This window comes from Aricia agestis, chromosome 18 (assembly GCF_905147365.1).
Source record: "Aricia agestis chromosome 18, ilAriAges1.1, whole genome shotgun sequence".
Lineage (NCBI taxonomy): Eukaryota > Metazoa > Arthropoda > Insecta > Lepidoptera > Lycaenidae > Aricia > Aricia agestis.
In genome coordinates this window covers 13587859-13602381 of record NC_056423.1, presented here as the reverse complement: position 1 = coordinate 13602381, position 14523 = coordinate 13587859, and the positions used below count along the sequence as shown (strand labels likewise).

The window sequence follows — 14523 nt, the reverse complement described above, 5'->3', positions numbered from 1 at the left end:
GGTTCACAACTGTTGATGTAATTTTCTTGAAATTCAAAAAATTCCTATTCCTCTCTTCTGCTTCTTGCAAATGGCACTATTTCGCCCTTTTCCCTTTGTACTCCATAATACCAGCTTGGAAAAAATTGTTCCTTATCGATTTAAATAGATGTGGAATATCAAAAATTATGAATACTTTTTGTTCATCAATAAGAAAATAGTTGGCTTCAGTACTCAGGCCATTAAATTTTCTTAATAAATTAATAGCACCAATATTAGTGGGGCCTTGGTCACAAACAGTCGAAAGAACATTGAATCCAGCCTCTTGTATGGCTCTCACAATATTTTTTATCAATACTGCTAACTTTTCACTTTCTATTGTTCCTTCAACAAAATAATGCGCTACCGGTTGTTTAAATTTCTGTTTCAGGCCTTGTATCATGAATACCAAGGCATGTCCTGCAATTTTGTTGTTTCTGCCCATACTTTCACCATTTCCCAGGTCAACAAATCCTTCAACCTTATCTAGTGATTCATTATAGATCAGTCGTTTCTTCAAGGCAATCTCATCAAACAATAAAACACAGTATTTTTCGTCATCTTCCATTTCTACAGATTTTTCTTTTAATATCTGTATAATCTTAGAATGAATGCCAGGTTCCATAGGGATTTCTTTTAAAAGCCTTTGAAGTGATCGTGTGCTTGGGAGTGGTAACATTTTTTGCAAATACCGGTATGCTTTAGGAGAACGCTTAAAAATAGACAGAGCGTAGGTTTTGTTTTGCGGTTGCCATCGTTTTCCGTGTGGGGCTTTTTTGTAATTTTTGACTGCATTTTCCACAATCGATTTAAGGATATCAGAGTCTAATTTATCCAAATTTAATAAGGACTTTGCCATTCTCCTTATCGTGATTTTTGATTCTTGTAGACGTTTTAATATTCTCCTTTCTCTTTTTGTTAAAGTTATTTCATCTGTAACAAAAAATACACATTCACAGATCAAGTACATGAAACTGTAGATGACGCCCGTTGCGCTCTCCGTTGCGCCAAAATTAGATTATCTCGCGGGAACCGTACATTTTTCCGGGATAAAAACTATAATATGTCCTTTCTCGGGACTCAGAGTATATTCATGCCAAAAAGCAAAATCGGTTCAGCGGTTTGAGCGTGAAGAGGTAACAGACAGACAGACACACTTTCACATTTACAATATTAGTATGGATGGACAATGCATTTTCCTTTCCCCTAGATTTTCTAATGAAAAAGAGGTTTGTCCTGTGAGTAATAAGAATGTTAATTTTAATTTGATACATACCATTTGTTCGACTTTTCCTTGATGTTTTATAGCCTTGCACCAGAATTTCTTCACCCCCCATCTGCATTGTGGTTCCTGGAATATATATGAATTTTCAAACAAAATCATTATAGTTATAATTTTTATAATAACAGTTAAGTATATGTTTTTTTAACAAAAGATTCAAAACCAGTCTTGCATTTTTTTGGTGATACAATGTTCTGAACCGAAATTTCAATGTTCGCCGTAGGATACATTTCTACTGAAATTATAGGTTAAAGGTTAATATAGGAATATGTTTGTTAATTCTTCTATAAATCATTTTTCTGTTAAACAAAATATAACTCTTCCAACAACTTTTGTTAGAAGAACTAATATTGTTGTGGTATTTCTGTTACTTTTTATTAATTAGGTACATAATTGCTTATTGTTTAAGCATTATGAGTCACACCCAGTAGGTAAGAATATAATTTAATTTTTCTGTTTGTGCATCTTTTTCTTTTTGGTTCCCTGGGTCCGGCTCATGACTGTTGCAGGCGTCGCCAGCATTATATTATAATGTCATTCGGTGTTTTATTATTTTACACCTCGTCGAGGTCAAATCCATAAGGATAGCGGATAAGGATAGGGATTAAAAATTCCCTTGCTGTACCTAGCAAAACAGACAGACCATTCCACAGGTACTTTTCTCACACATTTTCTTATATTATTAAAGTGTGGGGCAACAAAAAACAGAATTTTACCTTGAGTGGGTGTTAACCCATTCACCGCCAAGTGCTGCACATCTGAACAATACTGAGGTGCCACATACTTTCTTTTTTAAATTTTAATGTTACATTGCAAGGAAACACAAAAACAAACCAGCAGCAGCAAAGAAGCATTCGAAAAAAACGACAATGTTTTATCATTGACGGTGAACGGGCTGCAATGAAGTATAAATAGTAGTATTTCTTACCTCCTTTTTTTCTTTTATATGTCAAGTGTGTAGGAGTTTTCGAGGTTGAAGGTATTGGTACAAAATTATCAGTACCATATGTTTTATGGACATTAGTAAGCACTGGTCCACCTGAAAATTAAAATCATTTTTACTTAACTTTATGATAATTTCCACAGCTACTCCATAAAACAGAAAAATAAATTTAGCCAAGTGCGAGTCGGACTCGCGCACGAAGGGTTCCGTACCGTCGCGTCATAGATCAAAAATAGGCCAAAAATTGTTTTTTTTTGTATGGAAGTCCCCCTTAAAGAACACATATAATTGAAGATTTTGTGAAAATTTCAAGTGCCTACATGTTACCATTACTGATATCGAGCAAGAAAGGCAAAAAAAAAACACGTTTGTTGTATGGGCGCCCCCGTTAAATATTTATTTTATTTTATATTTTTTAGTATTTGTTGTTATAGCGGCAATTAAAGAAAAACATAATCTGTGAAAATTTCAGAAGTTTAGCTAAAGCGGTTATTGAGATACAGCCTGGAGAGACAGACAGACATCGAAGTCTCAGTAGTAATAGGGTCACGTTTTTACCCTTTGGGTGCGGAACACTAAAAAAAGAAATGTCTACCTTGATAAATATGTGCCTCTGTCTCATTTATTTCAGTGCTTGCTTCAATTGCCATATTCATGTTTATCTTTTCGGTAGTAGACATAAGTTTATCTGGAAAAAATGCATAAGGTTTAAGATGTTTACTATCCTACTAGAAATTAGAAAAAATCAAAAGTAGAAAAGTTTTTCTAACATCTGCCTAGGTTGACTGACTTCATACATAATAATCCATCAAGTGCGAGTTGAGCTCACGCACCAAGGGTTCCGTACTGTTATAGAGCAAAATAGGCCAAATATTTAGTTTTTTTTATGGGAGCCTCCCTTAAATGTATATTTTATTTTAATGTTATTATTAATTAACGTACACATATAATTCAGGCCTTAGTAAAAATTTCAGGTGCCTAACTGTTGCCATTACTTATATAGAGCAAAATAGCCAAAAAATCATGTCTGTTGTATGGGAGCTCCTCTTACATATTTTTTTTTTATGAAATAAGGGGGCAAACGAGCAAACGGGTCACCTGATGGAAATCAACTTCCATCGCCCATGGACACTCGCAGCATCAGAAAAGCTGCAGGTGCGTTCCCGGCCTTTTAAGAGGGAATAGGGTAATAGGGAAGAGTAGGGATGGGAAGGGAAGGGAATAGGGGAGGATAGGGATGGGAATTGGGCCTCCGGTAAACTCACTCACTCGACGAAACACAGCGCAAGAGCTGTTTCACGCCGGTTTTCTGTGAGAACGTGGTATTTCTCCGGTCGAGCCGGCCCATTCGTGCCGAAGCATGGCTCTCCATCGTTATATTAATTTTATTTTGTTTTTAGGATTTGTTGTTACAGCAGCAACAGATATACAATCTGTGAAAATTTCAGAAGTCTAGCTATAGCGGTTCTTGAGATACAGCCTGGAGACAGAGAGATAGACTGACGGACAGACAACGAAGTCTTAGTAATAGGGTCCCGTTTTTACCCCTTGGGTACGGAATCCTAAAAATAAAAAAAAATACAATGGTCACTTACCTGTATGTTTTCCAGCAGGATTAATTTTATCATAATATGATTTAATATGCAAAGGAAACTCAGTAAAAAGGTCATCAGATAAAGGGGTTCTCATGAGACCTTCAGTTGGCACTGCACTGGCTAACAACCGGTTCCCTTTTGCATTAAAGCATTGACGGGTAAAGTGGGCACCACAGATAAACTTGAGCTGATGCAACTTTTCAATTGGCACATAAACTAAATCTTCAATGCCCGATGCTTTCACCCATAATCGACATCTGAAAGATTTATAATAATTTGTTTGTAGTCATTCAAAGCAGTCATCAGACTTAGTTCTCAAAACTTAGGATTCAATACAGTAGCCTATGTTACTGTTGGATAATATAGCATTCTTATGCTGGAAGAAGTTTTGGAATGGATCCAATAGTTTTAGTAGAGCCTTATTTGTCGAAAGGAATAAAATCTTTCCTCTATAATCTATATAAAGTAGCATAAGAGGTACAAGTTACAAGTTTTATATTATAATATATAATTGGATGGATTACTAATTAGACTTTGCTGATTTAAATACGTACTGATACAAGTAACACAATGAGTGCCAAAACCCTTAGTGCCGAATCACACCATCAACATCAATTGTCATATTATGATGCAAGAGTACAAAAGTTGTAAGACTTACCGATCAGGGTCAAGAGGAAATTTTGCAAGAAATATGCTCGATTTGGGGAGTCTACGTACTCCACAAATCGTACACTTCTTGCAGATGCGGCTTTCCATGTTAGTTGAAATATTTTCAGACGAAAATAATAAGTAGGTATCACTTTTCAAGGAGTCGGTGAAAATGTAATTAAACTCACGAAATCGGTGACACGCAACAAAACTTAACATAAAAGCACAAATTTAATAGCCAATTCACTTGATATTCAAGCAAAAATCAATTTTTTCAGATGTTTGTTTTATACAATTTTCAAACAACTTCAAAAAGTGAAAAAGTCATTGCAAAGCTGCCAACCTTCAGTAATCACAAAATCATAGATAACAAAATGTTAAGATTCTGTATGTTGGTAATGATTCGCATCTCGAACTTGAAGCCTTGCGGTTATTCAAATATAGACTTTATTTTAAAAGCGATAGAGTCGTGTTTTTAGTGACTGGCTTGGGGGTCAGGCTTTTTATATGGAAGTGTCGACCCACTGGTCGGTACTTTTAAAAAATTAAATATTAAGTACCGACGTTAAACTTACACCTGATGATGAATAATTTCGAAACCGGTCGTGTTATTTGTTAAAAGTTATAATAATATCTTAATATAGTGGAAAAAGTGCAAGAAAAGTGTGTTTTATTAGTGTACAACATGAATTTCCACCAAGAACCGACAGTACAATCAATTACATATACCTTCTAGCAGCTACTAAGCTTGAGACTCCAAGTCGAGTTACTGTTGGGTAAGTGGTAACATTTTGGCCAAAATGTGGTCAATAGTTTATGTCTATGTCTTATACAATACGAGTATTATCTGAATTAGCTTTCCCCTTTTATTCCAGGACACCATTTGAAATAATTCGTTTCATTTCAAAATAATTGGTTAATTTTTGCGCAACAAATCGATTTTTGCATCCAATAAGTGCAAATCTCCCTTTGCTGACAATCTCTACGACTATATCAACCACCAGTGTGACGAGCATCCACCAACCTCGTGGTGCATGGTGTCATCACTGTCAGGCTGTCAAGTCCTAGGAAAACCTGACGAGAGCTATCTACAGTCAACTGTGTGCACAGTGCGATAACGTGTATTGTAGATTGTATCTTTATTGTTTCACGTTTCCGATAAAAAAATGTATATGAAAGTTCAGGAAACTTTCGCCCTTTTCTGTGAAGATAGTAAAGTGGCTTGACAGAGGACATAACATAGTAAATATAACATTTGTATGCACGGTGTATTTTTTTATTTGCAAATTTTTTATTTGTAAAATTTTTTGGACAAATGAAATTTTATATTTCCGGTTTCAAAATTTTTTTTTGTTCCTACTCCTAGACATAATTTAAATCTTAATAATACTAATAATTTAAATCTTAATATGATTAATAATCAAAAATATCCCTGAATAGTAATATTTCACCGATAACTGATCATTAAAAATATTGGTCCTTTGAGCCGGATAGCGTCGCATTTGCGTCAACTTTTATAAATTAGCCGTAAAACAAGAGAATTAGGGCTAATTAAAATAAGACAAGAGATTTACGCAGCATATAACTATTGACTATTCAAGACCAGCCTGTCTTTGCCTGTAAAATAATAATTATTCGCTTTATAATACATGACTTCTAATTTTTTATACATAGTTGTAATTGCAACAAATTGTGCAAATTTTACCGGATTGCGATACACGCGCCCGGAAACTCATATCCGGATAACTTTGTAATTGTTTATCCGTTATTCGTGTTGCTATTACAGTTTATTGACTGTCATCAATTACACAAAACATGTTGAGACGGACTTAGTTTATTTTAAGATTCATATTAATTTAATTGGCTTAATGTTGATTTTTGGCCTATTTCTAATCTTGTCGACTTTTTATTTTTTTATTTTTACATTTATGATTTAGGTAACTTATGATAAACATTATGTCGTGGCCTGAACTATATTTTTAACAACTTCCACATTTACCAAGATTATGATAAATGGTGCATATATTTGGGTTGTAAGATAAAAGATGATACGATGTTAAATAAATAAGGGAAAAAGTTATGAGGCTATTGCACAATTGACAATTGGTGTAATATCGTCCTTATTATAATAGCGATAGAGTTCAAGCAGCAGTAGTTATGTATTGAATATACACAATACCTCCTTCCATTCCGGAATGTACCACACGACCATGTCTAAATGAATACAACCTTGCGGGGTATTCACACACACGGATCCACAGATATTCACTTATTGATTATATTTTCACACTTATATTCTAGTCTTGTCATTGAAGTACAAGTGTATTTATTAACACTTGAAAAGTACAAACGTAATAAACACGGGATAATAGGAGGTTCAAGTGAAACACTTCAACAGCAAGGACTAAAGAAAGCTACACTTGGGCAGAAACTACACTTTGCGAGTACACTTGCGTCTAAACTGCTCTTTGGGAGTACACTTGCGTCCAAATTGCACTTTGGGTCGTACACTTGCGCTCAAACACTTTGCGAGTACTCGTGTAGGAAAGTGTATCTGCACCGAGCACAGGACGCGCGGCAACGCCAGCGCCAAGTCGCGGACTGAGCCGGCGGGAGGGTTTCCGATCCGTCGCGAATCACAATGACAATACGCAGTACGTCTTCCGGTGACGCGTGTCCCAAACCACGAGCGAAAACCTTACGCGACCAGAGACTACAGGGTAATCCGAAAAAGGCAGGCTGCGGGCTTTCTACTATGAAATACAATGAAACAATGGTGACTTTAGTAAGACTCGAAAATTATTGCCATCTGACGCTAGCTATCCACACTTACTTAATATTATAAAAGCGAACGTGTGGCTGTCTGTTACCTCTTCACGCTTAAAACCGCTTAACCGGTTTTGCTGTTTGGTATGGAGATACTTTAAGTCCCGAGAAAGGAACTCTTTGACCCGGAAAAATGTACGGTTCTTGCGCGATAAACGAATTTTGGCGCAACGGAGTTGCCGGCGTCATCTAGTCAGTCATAAACACAGGAACAGCTTTTAAATCTCACCTTCAATGAGCGTAAACAATTTGGCAATGCTCTGGAATCGATATTTTATCTTTCTCAGAGATATCCATTATCTGAACTATGCGATCGAGGCCGAGACGCGTTGATGGATGCACATATTGTGTCAGGGTCAGGTTAACACTCAAACGTTTGGCCTTAGTATAATTTCAGGGTTTTACAGGACATGTAAGAGTTTTGATATTAAAATAGATAACCATGGGAGAAATACTCGTAATAAAAATGAGCTTGGTATAAGTACCGATGGGAGGTGACAAGACTTAAGTTCAAAATTCATTTATTAGGTCAATAAATACGCCTTTACAGTAGGGTCCCAGAAAGCGTTCAAATCTTTCATTTCATAATTTAAATAAGTTGGTAAAGAACGTGTGTATATATCAAAGCATATCATAAAGTTATTGATTTCATAATGATACTGCACAAAGTTCCCGAAGGTGGTATGCACCAGTAGTAACGAGATTTACAAAACATTTTGTATAAAATATATACTGAATAAGAATCTCAAGAAGTATGACAACCACAGAAACAACACACTTGGACCACACGCCTGATGTCCCCGCTCTGGCAGTGGTCCAAGTGGAAGCGAGCGGCGGCCAATAAGGACATCCCCGATTATGTGCGCGGGCGCTGACGCATGTCGCAGGGTTCTGTATACAATGGATGCGCCAATTTCGGAGTACTATCATGACGATTCGACTTGTATTGTATTCATCGCACAAAAGGTAGGGTTCCTTTGTTTTATTACTTCTAAAGCTAACCCTTACGTTTTGAAATTACTTAGGTAACTAATTTGACATATTATTAAGATTTATCTTTGAGCAATCGTATTTTAACTTGTAGATCTAATTAATTTTTATAATCCTCCTAAAGCCAGGAAAAGTGATTTTACTAAAATGCGTTAAATGTACGTAAAAAATCCTGCGCGTAATTTTTTTCGTCGATCATCCGTCCCCCTGACCAACTAACGGCCGTTCCCAATATTTGATCTATCTCTGGTTTTGCCCTACTACAGATAGGAATAGCTCACAATTGATATAAAATATATGTCTCTAATGTCTAACGGCCGTTCCCAATATTTGATCTATCTCTGGTTTTGCCTTACTAGAGATAGGAATAGCTCACAATTGACATAAAATATGTCTCTAATGTCTAATGTGAGTTATTCCTATCTCTAGTAGGGCAAAACCAGAGATAGATCAAATATTGGGAATGGCCGTAATGTGAGCTATTCCTATCTCTAGTAGGGCAAAACCAGAGATAGATCAAATATTGGGAACGGCCGTAAGACAGTAAAAGATTAAATTAAAAGAAGAATAGTCGGTCATGTTTTCTACAAACCATTTAGGTACTCAACCCAAATCGGTGTAGGACGTATAATTAAAAACGTACTACATATTTGTAACTCGAACATCATAATATAATTATTATACACAGTGTAACAAAACTAAGTGATAATACTATAGGGTGTAGAGAGTTCACTGTGAAAGTGGCAGCGCTGAAGAAGCAATTTTTTGTGATTTATATGGGCAAGCTCTCCAGCGACAGGATTTTGTCCATCAAAAGTTTAAAATAAAGTTACTCTTTCAGCGCTGCTACATGGTGACACGATACACACAAGATAAGTATTATCACTTAGTTTTATTACACTCTGTATAGAACCCACAACTATTATATCCCGACACACTTGGCTCTATATACAATGACGGCTGGCGCCTACTTCTGACTTCTGAGTGGGACCGTGTCATTAATTCAGGCCCGTCGTGACGTCAGGACTAGAGTGGGTGACACAATTATTTACTCCAGAAATACATATTATAATGAGTGTAAACATCAGTAGCAGAATTATTTTTGTTTTGTGTTGTGTTTTGATTTTGTTTGATCCGAAATTTTTAAAAATACATCATCCTGACTTGGACTTCAGAACAGAAAGAGACAAACAAGTAAGTGAGAAGTTGGATGAAGTTCTGCAAAAAACTGGAAAGGGAGACGAGGCATTAGGAAAACAAAGAGATTGGGAATAAGGATCTATAGAATATGTAATATATTATACAAGACAACGGAAATATAACAAAATCGCTAAAATGGGAAAATAACTCTTTTGAAGTAAATTAGACCAAGATGGACTGCTCGCAACAGTAAGGAGACACCCTACTCCCAACTGGACACTGTTAAGCATTTGTGTATCGACTCACAAAAAATTACGTATTGAGTTATAAATGCAGTTATGTTCTTAAATCATTAGAACAAGACCTGCTTTTGATTCATAATGCTGGATTTACACGGGTGACTAAAGCCGCACGATTAACGCCGCACGGCGAAAATTGACCGTCTAAATGGCAATTCGACTACGCCGCATGCGGCTAAGGCCGCAGCCCGCAAGCCCCAAAACCGTACGGCCAATGGCCGCATGCGGCTGGTGACTAAAATCGACCGTGCAAACGCTCAGTCGCTTGCTGCAAATACATAGTTTGTCGGTACTGTAGCTAGCGCAGACCTCGGGCGGCACAGGCGATTTTTGTAGAATGTGTAAATGGGGTGGCTATATTCGGCTTGGACAGGCGATTCGACTGGTCACTTGCCGCGCGACTAAAATCGACCCGTGTAAATCCAGCATAACTCAAAAAATAAGTCAATTGTGGGTTAACTTATACATAATATATGCTTAACAGCGACCAAATGATGTAACTGGTTATGACGAAGTAATTAGTAGTATAATGAATCAACTGCTACGTACTACCTATCAGCTATACGTCAACTCGCTAGCTCGTCAGTCAAGCTATCACAGCTCGTGACTGCAGCTGTTATATATTATGTAAAAAAAATACAAATGCTATCAAGCTGAAATTTTGGGAACACTTATTTTTTACCGTGATTTCTTTATTTTACTAATAAAATTCGCTAATCTTTGACCTTGTCATCATCCCTATTGTTTCACAGCTATACACATTGTAAACATTTAAGCTATTTTATCCACGACTAGCGACCCGCCCCGGCGTTGCACGGGTATAAAATATATAGCCTCTGAAAAAATGATTAAAATCGATAGCCTATGATCCTTCACGTGGTCTACTTCTAATATTTGTACCAAATAACATAAAAATTGCTCCAGTAGTTCGCGCGATAAGCCCTTTCAAATAATTTCCCTCGTTTTTTCCACATTCTCCTAGTAGTCTTAGCGTGATAAAATATAGCCTATAGCCTTCCTCAATAAATGGGCTATCTAACAATGAAATAATTTTTCAAATCAGACCAGTAGTTTTTTAATTTTCCCCGTTTTTTCCACATTTTCCTCTATTTCTTTGCTCCTATTAGTCTTAGCGTGATAAAATATAGCCTATAGCCTTCCTCAATAAATGGGCTATCTAACAATGAAATAATTTTTCAAATCGGACCAGTAGTTCCTGAGATTAGCGCGTTCAAGTTGGCCCTTTCAAATAATTTTCCCCGTTTTTTCCACAATTTCCTCTATTTCTTTGCTCCTATTAGTCTTAGCGTGATAAAATATATAGCCTATAGCCTTCCTCGAAAAATGGGCTATCTAACACCGAAAGAACCATCAAAATCCGTTGCGTAGCTTTAAAGATTAAAGGGAACAAAGGGACATGACAGAAAAAAAGCGACTTTGTTTTATAATATGTAGTGATTAGGTAGTAGAGCACCAAATTAGATACTATCGTCCTCTGTCACTGGCGCTGGTTAGATGTAAAACAAATGTTAGTTTACGTCTTCACGAAAATAAGTGACGAAACTCAAGCGTTCTGAAATCATTCATCGTAATTCGTAGCCTTGAGTAAAACCTCTACATAGTTAATACGAAATATATTTATAAATGCAAATGCCTGAATACATTTCGCTATAAATAAAGTATTTATTTTCATCGAGTTCCGAGAAGTTGATACAAACTAACAACGCGAAACTGATATGTCGTATGTTTTCCAACGGATCTAGATAAAGTTTCATACTTTCTAGTTTCTACTCGATTTCTTTGACACTAGTGATATATCAATAACACAGCCTCTTCTTACGTCCGCATTTGTAGTACGTACGTTTTTTATTGTTAGAATATGAACAATTTTTGGTGTACACCAAAAATTTTTCATTTGAAGTGGGTTTTTGTTAACTAAAACTTGTCTCGAAGATGCTGCGTGGATGTCAGAAAATTCGGACCCATTTAAAATTTACAGGCGTCCCGTCATGTCCTTTCCCTGTAAATGTCAATGCTGACATAAGCTGACCTAAGCATATCCTATAAAAGTCTGGGTCTTAGTCGATAGAGGCCAAGTTCAGTTGGCTTCCAGACTTCACCCGTTTCTAATTTCCACAAAAGTGTCCGAATTATATGTATTTTCATAAATTTTAATTTGAAATATTTCCTCAGAATTACCGGTGAACCCACTTCGAAGGGTGCGACAAGACTTTATATGAACTTGGGCGGGGGCGCTGCTGGTAAAGAAGAACTGTCAAATATGTCGTTTTTGTATGTGGCAGCGTTAGTTCCTTTTTTCGCCACCTTCATTTATAGCTTTGCCGAGCTTTCTTGGCCGCCATTTGCGGTAGTCAAATTACAACAACTTTTTTTTCAATAATAATTAAATATCGAAAAGTTCTTTAAAAAACTATTATAAAAAATTATTATAATTAAAAATAAGTGTCTGGGTGTCCAATTTTTTACATATTTAGAACTTTCATAATTTAATTGGATATAGTACGGAATTTGACCTTATATACATCCTTAAACAATCAGCCATTTACAACAAAATAACATTATCCTTTTCGACCAAAAATCAGACATCACTAGCCGATCTCTAAGAAATAAAAAAAAATCATGTGTAGCAACAAAACTACTAGAAGTTTACAAAAGAAAATGCTTTCTGCATGGAAAAAATTAAAAACCATTTACCTGAGTCCTGACATAAGAAATAACTACATCAAATTATTGATAAAAAAATGTTAACTACTCTGTAAAATGTAAATGATAAATAATTGAATTGAATAAATTATTATTTATTCAAATCAATTCAACATACGTTAACAAAAATGACTTACAACGACCCGCACCACTTTCACCAATATCGCGACATCCAGTGTCGGCATCTTGAAACAGTAACCCCAAGGTAACCTTTATCACTAGCCACGTCAATTCTTGTTACTTTTCTGTGGTTACCGCAAAGCAGTATGCAATATATTATGTCCTTTAAATTCCAAAACGATGAAAAACACTTCACGAGCGAAACCTTTCTTCTTATGAGTTTATAACCAATACTGACGATGTAGTTTTATTTTTATCCTTTTTATAACATAATTATACAATAAAATTCGCTGAAGTGGAAAAGTCTCGAACTTTTCCAGTGGCGACAATGGCGTGAGACAGAACGAATTATCGTCTATTAACCACAATATGTGAGAACACTTCGCGTACCTTTGTAAAGAAATTGCGGAAAATCCGTTCAGCGGTAAATATGTAATTGGAATGCTGTTCGCGTCGTTCTTAAAAGGTGGCTTAAACATGTCCCCTGTTGTTGCTAAAAAGTTACGCCGGTTCTTGGCTGGGTTAGCTCCCGAACCATTGGCACCATAGTTTCAAAATTCAGATTTTTTGAAAGGCATTTTCCTTATATTTTAAGATCTGTTTTCAAGTTGGGTAACCACTAACCACTAACCATGATTACCATTAGGATTACGAAGCTGGCTGCAACATTTACAATAGCTTTGTCCACACTGTGCCTTTTTCTGTTCGTCAAAGGCATGCGTTATAGCGCAGTCAACAGCGAACGTGAGGTATACCCGCGACGCATGCCCTCTGACCGTATCCAAAACTTCGAAAATGACAATATTGGCGTTGCGTTCCTTGATGTATTCAATTATTGAATGCGCCAATATGAAAGTTGATGACGAAAATTGAAGATGAAAGTGCACAGTGTGGACATAGCTATTGGGCATTGGTGACCGTAGAGGAATAGGCCTCTTTACAAGTTCGTAACCACTTGGGTTAGCCAAGCACAACAAGTTGATGAAGATACAATGAAAACTGTAATTGAAGGGTAATAAGAATTTATGTTTTAATTAAAAAAACTTTTAAGGTTTTTTCGGTTTTCCGTTTTCTTCCCTCCTTCCCAGGCCGTATAGCATACACCAACGAGATATCTCGTGGATATCTCACTCTCGAGCGTAGTGATATTGTCGATAGCGATATATTATATCTTTTTTTGCTAACATGCGTACGTCGAGACTCGAGAGATAAATTTCTCGTTCATATATTGTTCGTTAGTAATTAGTATATAGACAAAAATAGCACATATAAAAAAAATATCTCTAATTTTGACGACAGACGTACGAGAAAAAATGTATGTCATGTGAGGGTCAATAGAGATGAAGAGATAAACCAGTTAACATCGAGAAAACGTGTAGAGTGAGATATCTCGTTGGCGTATAGGACTGCCGCGAATATTTCAAGACTAAAATTAGCCGAATCGTTTCAGCCATTCGCGAGTCTTAGAGAGCCTCTTTTTTAATTTATAAAGAAGATATTACATAATGATATGCCGTCTAGCCTAAAAAATGTTTGTCAGTCCAGTGACATGGTACCTAGTAGTTACTACCACTACCGTTATCGACTTGTATCACGCGCGGTAGCAGAGACAATACTGGCTTATCAGTTAATCGGTGCAGCTAATAGATATCGCAGCGTATACGAGCGTGCGATAAGTTACTTATTGTCAATATATTTAGGAAGGCTTTGCGCTTCGTTTCCTTTTGATCTAACTGTAAAGGACTTTCGACTTTTGGTCATGATGAGGAATCACATTAGCCTCCATGATTACACAGATGTCTACATCGAGCACAATCCACATCGATCATAGAGAATCATAGACAAGAAATCACAATTTGTTAGTGCTTTCTCAATATCAGTATTCAGTACATAAGATATGAGTGGATAGCCATGCTTCAGCACGAATGGGCCGGCTCG

The 14523-nt window shown here is 36.4% G+C and overlaps 1 protein-coding gene and 1 long non-coding RNA gene across 2 annotated transcripts in view; both read right to left on the bottom strand.

Moving 5' to 3' along the window:
* The window catches only part of LOC121736212 (regulator of G-protein signaling loco), a 99673-nt gene that overhangs the window by 16803 nt on the left and 68347 nt on the right, over positions 1 to 14523 (bottom strand). The gene's annotated exons all lie outside the window — the stretch shown is intronic.
* LOC121736216 lies at positions 593 to 4886 on the bottom strand. The gene is made up of 7 exons (XR_006036983.1): positions 4497 to 4886; positions 3839 to 4095; positions 2839 to 2931; positions 2017 to 2339; positions 1464 to 1535; positions 1295 to 1369; positions 593 to 951 (listed from the first exon to the last, which is right to left on the bottom strand). It is a non-coding gene; the product is annotated as an uncharacterized LOC121736216 (long non-coding RNA).